The sequence below is a fragment of the Lethenteron reissneri genome, chromosome 19 (assembly GCF_015708825.2).
Source record: "Lethenteron reissneri isolate LAM-NWPU_2019-01 chromosome 19, ASM1570882v1, whole genome shotgun sequence".
In the NCBI taxonomy this organism is placed as follows: Eukaryota; Metazoa; Chordata; class Hyperoartia; order Petromyzontiformes; family Petromyzontidae; genus Lethenteron; species Lethenteron reissneri.
This window is the reverse complement of record NC_083797.1, coordinates 8,923,423-8,934,990: the sequence shown is the minus strand read 5'-3', so window position 1 is coordinate 8,934,990 and position 11,568 is coordinate 8,923,423.

The following is an 11,568-nucleotide window of genomic DNA, read 5'->3' as shown; positions in this document are numbered from 1 at the left end:
TTTTGACTTAAAACTTTCGTGACTGCAGGAATTCATATTCTTTGCTTCTTTCGGTAAAGTCACGTAGATAGAAAAAATAAAAGTAAATAAAATAGAACCATGACGTTTCGATCACGACATAAGCGATCGTCATCAGGAGGAATGTTTATTTTATTTACTTTTATTTTTTCTATCTACGTGACTTTACCAAAAGAACCAAATAATATAATTGTGGTGTTGTTTATATTAATAACAATAATTTACAGCCCTTGTCAATCCACTGCTACATGCTGTGCAAGTAGTATTAATAAATACTTGCATGGCATGCTGGTTGGTCCATCTAAGCGAGGTTTCCTTCTGTTATTTCTTTGAAAGGGTACATAAGATGAATACAAATGCTTCGAAAATGTCGTACATCTCACTGCATTACATGTAACGTAATGTGTTTCCTTACGTCTGAAGAGGAACATTGGCCTGGACCTTTAAGCAGTGATTTTTGTGGCCTTCTGTGCTCTGAAAAATCAATAGTGAATGTCCAATGCTCAGTGCTTGGGATCCAACATCTGGAGAGATTTCCCGCGGAGAGAGACGATGCAGCGAGGAAGCCGGCGTAACATCATTCTTGAAATGTAATCAGATGAAGGCGTGTAACCACACGAGGGTGGTGATACATTACCGAGTCCGTGGTACAGTAGCCCAGGAATATAGGAAATAAATAAATACATTTCATTTAAACTGCTTTCAAACCGTGTGAGAAAGATAAACTAGTAAACCCGTAAAAAAAAGTTTTTCACTCTAAATCCTTTATATGCGTGGCGGCTAGGGTCATCTCGTCCTCTGGCTTGAGATGGCTGCAATCTATGGGTCAGATGATTGTCTGCCAGTATTAAGCAATTGGTAATTAAATATTTAATTTGTTTTCCCTAAACAGTGTAAAATTTTGGAAAAAAACTTTTCACGAATATTAATTGTCACACACAACGAGTCTGTGTGGAAAATGTCAGCTCGATTGGATCACGGGAAGTGGGTTAAAAAACGAGCGAAAGATTTGCACGGTCCTAAGCAAGCAAGCGAACTTAATATAAAGGATTTAAAATATATTCGCCTGTGGAGGACGCGGGGATCGATCCCGCGACCTTTGGCATGGGAAGCGAGGGCGCTACCAACTGCGCTACTCCGCCACGGCCTGTGGAGGGGTTACGCTCTGGGCTCTTATACTGTGACGTTCAGCCAAAGCCATGAATGAGTTCTATTTGAATATATGTAAAATAAAAAAAAATTGCCTAAAAAGTGTAAAATTTTGGGATTTTTTTTTCACGAACATTAATTGTCTGGCACAACGAGTCTGTGTGGAAAATGTCAGTTCGATTGGATCACGGGAAGTGGGTTAAAAAACGACCGAAAGATTTGCACGGTCGTAAGCAAGCAAGCACGCAAGCACGCAAGCAAGCAAGCAAGCACGCAAGCAAGCAAGCATGCGAACTTAATATAAAGGATTTAAAAAGGCACAACCTTACACAGGCCTACAATAACTTGCCGCTGCTGGCAGGACTTTTGCGAGAGGGGGCCTCGAGAGAATCCCATCTATGCTCTTTCACGCTGGCCAGATGTCTTGGAAGAGGTGCGAATATCAACATTTTACATCACCGCATGCGACCTGCTGATCGGCAAACTGTGGCGTACTGCATTGATGCTGCTGGGTGGACAGAGGCAGTGGGGTGGGGGATTTAATCAGCTTGTCCCATTGTTGCAACTGCCATGCTGGGTGGGAGGTAGAAAATAAAAGGAGCAAACTCTAGTTTGCAAGTGCAGTCTGGTTACCATTACAGCATGCATACAATCCTTAAAATTGTAACGCCACAATCTCGCAGACTGTTTTGACAAAACACAGTCCATCCAGTTTAGTTTTTAATGCTCATATAAGTGGAAAAAATGTGTATGGAATGCTCATATAAAAATGCAATATTGTGCCACATCGTATGTGATTTTACGTGCTCATTTAATACCACACTGCATTAAGTCAACAAATGAATAAACATTCTCAGATTGATTCAATTCAGTGTTTCACAAATATATTGGCTGAGCATCCATATCCATGAAATGTCTTTATGAGAAATTCTATACCATCGCACGATCGTGATTGACCATGACAATGTAGGGAGCAGCATTCATCCAACAGTGGATAGACTGTGGCTCATGGGATGTTAATGATACAATCCATACATTACCTACATTGTTACGTGTTTTAAACATGCAATAATGTTCATATACAAGATGCTAAATGAATATAAAAAAGCAATATACCAAAGAGCAATTTCAGCATATAAACGTTCCAAGTGTCACAAACTGTAACACACACACTCTGGTTGTTTACAGATCAGGGGTGATCCATCATCGCTCTATCTGCCTCAACGGATAGGGATATTCCTGCTGACACCGTTCGGGCTGCAGATCTCTAAAGCTTTTTGCACAACCCCATCCTGCGCTTCTGGTTGGGAAATCCTGGTGTTCGGTGGATTATGTGAATGAAATGGGTATGAGGTAATTCTTCTTCCTGCTACTGCTGCGTCCCATTCACATGCCCAATTTTCACCATTTCATCTATCTATCTCTGTTTGTCCCAATGTAACGTTTTAAAGCTGATAAAAAAAATTGCCAAATAATAGTGTCCAAAACAACGTGAAAACCTTAAGCGCGGTTTTTACAACGATAACAACAATGAAGAGGACGCTTTGGTCTCCCGTTGTCTTTTCGGGTTGTCTCGCCTGCTGGGTCGACATGACGTCTTATGCTTCGCCCCGCGTGAAATATCGGATATCACGGTGACGAGCACGCGGCAGCACGACCCTAAAACGTTGCAGAGCGATAGAGCACAATCACGTAAAACCTACGCAGTGGTATGGACAAATATTATACAACTTTGTCATTTTATATATATAAAAAAAAGAATAGTGAGGACTGCCATCACAGTATGTGGCCAGTTTTTTTTCTTTTGCACCACTCTGGAAAATCTTCACAACAGCTTCTCAATGTACTGTCCTCTGACCCCAGATTTCAATTTCCATTACACAGAGCTGGCCCAACCCTTGCATCATTATCTTTGAATATCAAAATAACAAGCGTTATTGCCCATTTGCATAAAATCAACAACAGAACACTTCCACACATTTATGCATTGGTTCAGCAATTAAACACTCACCCTAAGCCTGCTTTCTATCAAACCAACCCACCTTTCTTATTTATACACATTGGGCCGATGGGAATATGAATACCCATGACAATAAGTTAGGGCCTCGCAGGCAGTTTATTTAGAAAGCAATACAATTTGACTGCAACAAAGGATATTGTAATCATAGTCTGCTTGAAAAATCACCACGATTGTGGTTGGCTTAATTAGGCAACATAAGGAAGAGGTGGAGGAAGACGGGGGGACAGTCATGTATATACAGCTCAATGCACAATTCTAGACCCTGCATTCCATACACCTGTCGACAGTCAAGTGAATTAACGTTATCAAAACGTAGGTAGTAATGTCTGAATCCCTTTCATTAACCATTGTTCTCTATCAAACTCTATATGTGTGGCTCAGTTGCTCTACTCCCAAGTCAATGCCACATCTTTGTAAACAAATCCGTGACATGGACGTTTTTCATTATATGGGACAGATAAAACCTGTAAATAGCATTACGTAAAGAACCTCTTCTCTTTCAATGTTCACTGAATTGTATTTACCATCATTAACGCTTCACAAAAACACTAAATAACCATTATGATGAACCGACACTTCACTCGCAATTCTTGTGTTGGTTTGGTTATGTTTATGTATGAGAATACATAAATAAAACGTAGAAAAACATGCTTCGTTATTTAAACTCCACTAAAGTCCTTTGCACCTCCATACAGCAATGGTTTAACAAAGGGTAACAATATTTATTTGATGGTGCCTGGCAAATATTGTTTTTGTTGTATGCAGGGTTTTTATAAATGTTACTTACAGGCATCTAGCAATCATATTTGGTCACTTTTAAACTATCAATTAAGGCATTTAACATTTTGCATCATCCATTAAGGTTGCACTTTTAAGTTGGCCACGTGAAATAATGCATTTAAATATTACACCAAATATTAACTTTCTGAAAGTGTATTCGGGGATTTCCTCACTGTGTAAAATAGAAAACTTCGTTAGAGCTAGAAATTGTTATCACACTGTGCTATGGAACAAACCGGCAACCTGAGTTTGATTTCCAGCTGCAGCTAACATCAGTGGTTGGTACACATTAGGTTTTTAGCCTATAATATTAAACATATATAAAATAAATACACCAACAATCATTCAGTATTTATTTACAATTTTACATTTGTAAAAAAATGAAAAAGACGGTTTCACATCCATTGGCCAGGGGTGAGGTGGGGGGATCGCAAGCAACTGACCCCCATGCACCTCCGTGGTGAAGTATGATTAAACAATTCTCCGGGACCGAGAGTGGAAGAGCAAAGGGCATATTTTATTTGAATACAATGCATAAGCATGCATATAAATAATGTAGCATAGCAGCAACACCTTGCCTGGTAGACAGGAGTGTCTGGGTTCGATCCCAACTATAACGCCTTGTTCTCTCTCCCCATGGTTGCGTGGATTTTTCTCCAAGTCCTCTGGTTTTTCCCTCCAAATTTAGAAACATGCGTTTAGATTATTTGGCTGCCATACATTTCTATATGATGAGCCACTTCGTTCAGCTATAATTTGTGGCCATGTCACTTCTGAAAAAGAGCTAAACAGCTCAGTGGGCCTTAACTGGTGAAAAAAAAAAAATAGTTCAGTTTAAAAACAAAGTTCATGTGTACTTATTGTTTGATCTGTGATCTTGTTTTTGAGGTTCATTTCAATTGGTTGAGAAATTGTTCAAGTTTATCTGGAGCTCTACTTTACAGGTCATTTCGACTGGTTGTTTCAACGCCTATGTCATCAGAAAATCTGAAATGGATGCTACGTGCACTTACTTATTTCTCCAATTCGATGTTAAGAAAACATCTTCGAATGCATCTGCATACCTATCAACACATATGGTTTACTCGTATTCCTGTACAGGGAAATTGAGTTTTCAGGTCCATATGGCGTACAGCCGTTTCAATATGGCTATTTGTGTCTATTTGTTTATGTTTTTCCCTTGTAATGGGACATTGTTGGATGAACGTTGAGATTTATAAGGGCACGGGGTGACTAATACGGTCTGAATTAGTCTGTAATAAGGTAGGCACTGATAAGGGGTTGGCAGGTATGCAGCTGTGAATAACTTCGCTGGAAAGCATAACGACTTGTCTGCAATTGGACTGTAAAAGTTAAACGTTTGTAGTTTGTATTATTATATACAGTGAGGGAAAAAAGTATTTGATCCCCTGCTGATTTTGTACGTTTGCCCACTGACAAAGAAAGTATCAGTCTATAATTTTAATGGTAGGTTTATTTGAACAGCGAGAGACAGAATAACAACAAAAAAATTCAGAAAAACGCATGTCAAAAATGTTATAAATTGATTTGCATTTTATGAGGGAAATAAGTATTTGACCCCTCTACAAAACATGACTTAGTACTTGGTGGCAAAACCCTTGTTGGCAATCACAGAGGTCAGACGTTTCTTGTAGTTGGCCACCAGGTTTGCACACATCTCAGGAAGGATTTTGTCCCACTCCTCTTTGCAGATCTTCTCCAAGTCATTAAGCTTTCGAGGCTGACATTTGGCAACTCGAACGCATGTATATCTTTTTAGACATAAGCAGAGACAATGTATGTCTCATCGCTTGTAATAATCTGCACAACTGTTCCATTTCGGCAGCAACAATGAAACAGTAGCTTGCGAGAGAAGCCATTATTCTAAATCCGAAATTAATATAATAATTTGTAAACAATTGGCCATTGTGCATCGGTTTGCACATTGCAGAGGTAAACGCTGCCCTTTCCTGTACAAAAAAATGGAATAGCTGCTGGATCAGACTCTACAATAGTACGCGTCATCAAAAGGAAGGAAAGACACCCATGTGTTGGAAAAATGTGAGTTGCACATTTCACTCGTGTTTTTTTAATTACAAAACTCGAGCCCGATACAACACAGCCGACATTTTTCCAGCGACGGCGCTACGTGAGCCGCATGGAAGGCGGAGATTCACTGAGACTTTCCTGGGTAAACAGGGATGATAATAACAACAGAAATAACTATGATTGCACACATCTTATTCATACGTATAATTGGGAATGCGAATAAAGATAACTAACCACATAAGCAAGCCAAGTTTGTGAAACATGTCTCTACTAAGGACTACTTATATACCAATGCAATTACGGAATAAAAAAACTAATGAATATCAAATACTATTGTGTCTGACCTATATAGGCTTTGAAAAAGGCATTTATTCAGTGTCAAATAACGCAATCATCCAAGTGCTCACCAACTCCATACCTAATGAGAACTTCCTAAATTCTAATTATTCTGTTAAAGCAGAAAATTATACAAATTATCTTTAAGTTCGGTCTTTTTATCCAAAATCAATACATGTGTAGTGACATAGAATGGGTCACTATTGCGCATAGCGCTGGTTACTGGTAGAGAACAGGATCGTGGGTGTAATAGCCTGGTCTACCAGCAGGGCAGGTGAAGTGTGCCCTGGGGCACATGTAGCACTGGGTGCTGCGTGATAGGCACGGATGTAGGGTAAAGGTGACAGAGGGGACACGTGGGGCAGAGCCCAGAACCTTCTGGTAGGTTCCAGAAGGGGGCGTGGCCGAGGGCGGAGCCAGGCCACACTGGGGAGGATAAAAGGGAGGCCCCGACGCTGGATCGGGGATGCTGCGGTTTGGGAATGGAACCCGTTGTCTTCATAAGTCTTCGTCTGCATCTTTACCTCCTCATCGGTGTTGGGTCAGGCAGTGTGCCGGCTGTCCTGACCCATATATAGTCATCCCCTATACTGTGGAAAGTGTGAATAAACGTGTATGCCTCCTACTATTAGTGTCTCTGAAGTGATTCCCTACACATGTAAAAAAAATAAAAAAAATCTGTCAACCTATTCCCATAGTATGTGGAATCCATTGAGGTTTAACCCATTTTTAAATCCTTTATATTAAGTTCACTTGCTTGCTTGCTTGCGCGCTTACGACCATGCAAATCTTTCAGTCATTTTTTAACCCACTCCCCGTGATCAAATCGAGCTGACATTTTGCACACAGACTCGTTGTGCGTGACAATTTATTTTCGTGAAAATTTTTTTCCATAACTTTACACTTTTTAGGAATTTTTTAAAAATATTTAATTACCAATTGCTTAATGGTGGCAGGCAATCATCTGACCCATAGGTGGCCGCCATCTCAAGCCAGAGGACGAGAGGACTCTAGCCGCCACGCATATAAAGGATTTATAGTGAAACACTTTGTTTTTATGGGTTAATTTTTTACAAGTGAAAACGTTGCTAACGGAACTCCTGATACTACTAACCACTGTGCTTTCCCTTCTATTCTCATCACCAAGCTATACCATAGCAGTGGCACTGATCTCTTCGGAATCTATGCTTTCATTATACTGTGTGGCTTCCTCTGTGTCTAGAAATGTCAATGTATTCCATACTCCTTTGTGTTCAACTAAAGTATAACTCTGCATTGCTTAATAATTAATGCTCCAGTGAATTTTTATTTCTTTTAATGTTTAGTTTAAATATAAATATAGATACATGTAAAATTCAATATGTGGTTTCTTAGAAATGCCATTGCCCTACCAGGTACTCTATGGAAATTTCATGTTAAAGAGCAAAGGAACATAAATATCATCATAGGAAATTTCTGTTGTAAAATTTTAGCTCATACTCACCTGGGAAATATAACTGACTTTGACTGCTTTAATATCTGAAAAAAAAACTGAAAAAAAGAATGCACTTTTACAAGTACACACTTTAATGGATAAAATAACATTCGGAGCTAATCTGCATTGAAATGTATTCGTATTTTGGCATCTGGTTGGAAGAAATTCATCAAATATACATCATAGATCAATACTGAAGATATAGAGAGTAAGACAAGGTTATATTTGTTTTCGTGACTTGGCATGGGGTCAGGAGGGCCATCTAAACAACAAACCAAAAGTAAATGTTAACCCAAGAAAAGTGTTTTGAGTGTTCAATCAATGTAGCTGTGCTGGTAAGTCTTGAACTAAAGTGAATGACACCCTGCTTTAGCAGTGTTTTAGTTAATGTAGTAGTTTTCACATTTGTATTTATTTTGTTGCATCCACTGTCTATCAGGATTACATGCAGGTCAAAATTAAACTTGAAAGTTCCAACTATATAATTCGTTTGAATTCTGGTTATGGTTTGTAATGGGATTTGAATTTCACTGATATGATAGTGATATTCCTCCACTCATTTTAGTGGATGAATTTTGTGCTCATTTCTATGTCAACGATAATTTATCAGTTGAGCATGATAATGTTCTTGATATTACACCCCAGGAAGTAACGAGTGTCCTTCGAAGTGCGAAAAATAACGACAGTGTCCGGTTTACATTGAATAACTAGAGACGTCATCAACGTAGCAGGACAAGCTGTTGAAACAACATTGGAACAATGTTGATTAAATGTTTACACTGAAATAAAACACCCCAATCGTGGAATGATGCTGCCATTCTTCTTTTAAAAAATGGAGACAACCCCGATTTGAAAAATTAGACCCACCAGCCTCCGAGTACATGTATATAAATTGTTAACAAATACATTGGTGAACCAAATTATAGCAGTTTTAGAGGACAACCAAACATGAGAGTAAGATTGGTATTTATGAAAGACATTTCCACTTTTGACCACATACACACACACTATCAAAAATCGCACACACATTCTGAGTGACTATGAAGAGCATATCCTTTTGGATCATTTTAAAGCAAAAAGCATTTACAAGATGCAGAAAAAAGCATTCTCCAAGTGTGAAATCTAAATGAGTAATACATTCACAATTCAGAAAACCTGCAATGGCCTTAAAATATCAGAATATTTGCTCATCTGTGTGAAAGCCTCATGTATAGGAAAATGGTATTCCCAACAACACATTACATCTATGCTCCGCTTGTTATGCATGACAACATGTTTTTTTTACACTGGTCACATGCATATGCACGGTACAATATAATGTACAGTATACTGATGCAACACAATGTATGCTGATGTTACGCATACCTTGGTTACATTATCACGGGCACATCTGTAGTGATGTTAAATGGATCACGATGGAGCGTAGCGCCAAGTGCCATTGAAACAGGTGCTGAGGCTAACACACCATGCAGTACCATTCAGTGGGCCACTAGGGGCATGGTACTGGGTGGGGATTGCAGCCTCCACCAGCACCGCAGGGAATCACTACAGAGTGCGCCACTGGAAGAGTGTGGTGGGGGGCGGCTGGTGGTAGGGGCCATGTGAGGACGAGTCATCCCGGCACGAGGTTAAGCACGTGATGGGGCGGGCCAAAGATGAACGAGGGGGCACGGGGGGAGTAGCTGAGAATGTCTAGAGAGTTCCTGAAAGAGGCGTGGATAAGGGTGGAGCCAGAGAGGGAACAGGTGCGTTGTGCACTGAGAACCCAGATTTGACGAGTGAGCAGAGGGGCGAGTTACAAGCCTTGCTACGGGAGTTCTCTGACGTTTTTATCAAAAGTAGATTTGATATGGGACGCACGCCTCTGATGCATCATCATATTGATACGGGTAATACCGCTCCCATCCGACAAAATTATTTTGGTTTAGCCCAAAAGAAAAGGACCTTGTGCCCCACAAGGGCTTTTTCAGTTTAACTGTTTGCCGATGGGACTTCACTCGGCCCCGGCTACGTTTCAGCGACTGATGGAATTGGTGTTATCAGGACTCCAGTGGGAGTCGTGCTTGATTTATTTGGATCATCTTTGGACGTATGTTTCAAGAGCATCTACAGCGATTGCACTCAGTGTTTGTTAAAATGGGGGTGGCAAATTTAAAATTTAAGCCACAGAAGTGTCATCTCTTGCAGAGGCCGGTTTGTTACCTGGGCACATTGTGAATGAGGCGGGGATTGCCACGGACCCTGACAAAACTGCTTGTGTGCGCTCGTGGCCAACCCCCAAGTCGGTGGGTGAAGTTAGAAGTTTTTTGGGTTTCGCGTCATATTATCGCCGCTTTGTGCACGGGTTTGCGACAGTCGTGAAACCGCTCCATGCTCATACTGTTAAAGGGCAGAGATTTCTGTGAAAAGAAGAGGAGGAGGCCGCTTTTCTTGCATTGCGAGATGGTCTCGTGAATGCGCTTCTCCTTCGCAACCCCAATTTATCTGTACCATTTGTGCTGGACACGGACGCCAGTGACACCGGAATATGCACCGTCCTATCACAGGTAGAGAACGGGGTGGAAAGTGTGGTTGCGTACGGGAACCGGGTGCTGTCTCCCACAGAGCAACGTTATTGTGTTATGCACCGCGAGTTGCTAGCCATCGTTAACTTCGTGCAGCATTACCAGCTGTACCTATATGATAAACATTTCGTGGTTTTCACGGATCATGTGGCTCTGCAATATGTGCTATGAGTTGATCAACCATTGGGACAGCTCTCGTGCTGGTTGGAAGTTTTACAGGATTACTCCTTCACTATCACCTACAGAAAGGGGTTGCGCCACTGTAACACGGACGCTTTTTGTCGCGATTGCTGCCGAAAGGTCAGTGTGCGTGTTTATCTGAGGCAGGGCTTAGTAACCGGTAGGTGACGGAGTGCCTTGCGCTATGGTGGCATCTGTGGATGTTTCCCACCCGTAGTGACAGTTATGTGCGACAGTGCCATCGGTCTTGTGCTCGACGAGGGGGGGCGCCTCCAGGTGGAGGACACCTCCCTTTTGAAAATGTGTCGCTGCGTCGGTACAGCGAGTTGCAGAAAGGGCCTGGGGGAGATGTCCCCAGTGGTCATCAGGGATGGGCTGCTTATGAGGTGGGATGCAGAAGTGCAGCGCCATTACATCGTCGTACCAATTTTTCTGCGGTGTAAAGTTGTGAGGGCGGCCCATGTGCGGCTAATACACCTTTGTGTGCAGAAGACATTGTCTTCTTCGAAGCGTAACTTATTTTGGTCCGGAATGTTCAAAAACGTCCACAACATGCTACAAGGATGTATGGAGTGAGTGCATCACAAACCCCTGCAAAGACTGGCCTGACCACCACTGCAGTCTATTGGGGTGTGGCGCATAAGCGAGCTTGACGCTCTCGACATCTTCGGCCCATTTTCCACCACACCGAGGGGAAGTACATTTTTGGTCGTAGGAGTAGAATACCTGTCACGGTGGGACATCGCATGGCCCCTGCAGGATCAATCGGCTGAGTCCATTACCGATGCTTTCATTAATGGGTATGTCTTGGACAAATGGGCCCCAGAACGTCTCCTTACGGACCAAGGCCGTAACTTTTCTTCCAAGTTGTTGAAGGATGTGTGTGACCTATTGGGTACTAGGAAAATTTGTACTTCGCCCTACCACCCACAGTCTGACGGGATGGTGGAACGGCTGCATAGGGCTCTCACGGCCATGTTGTGTCAGCAGGTCAATGA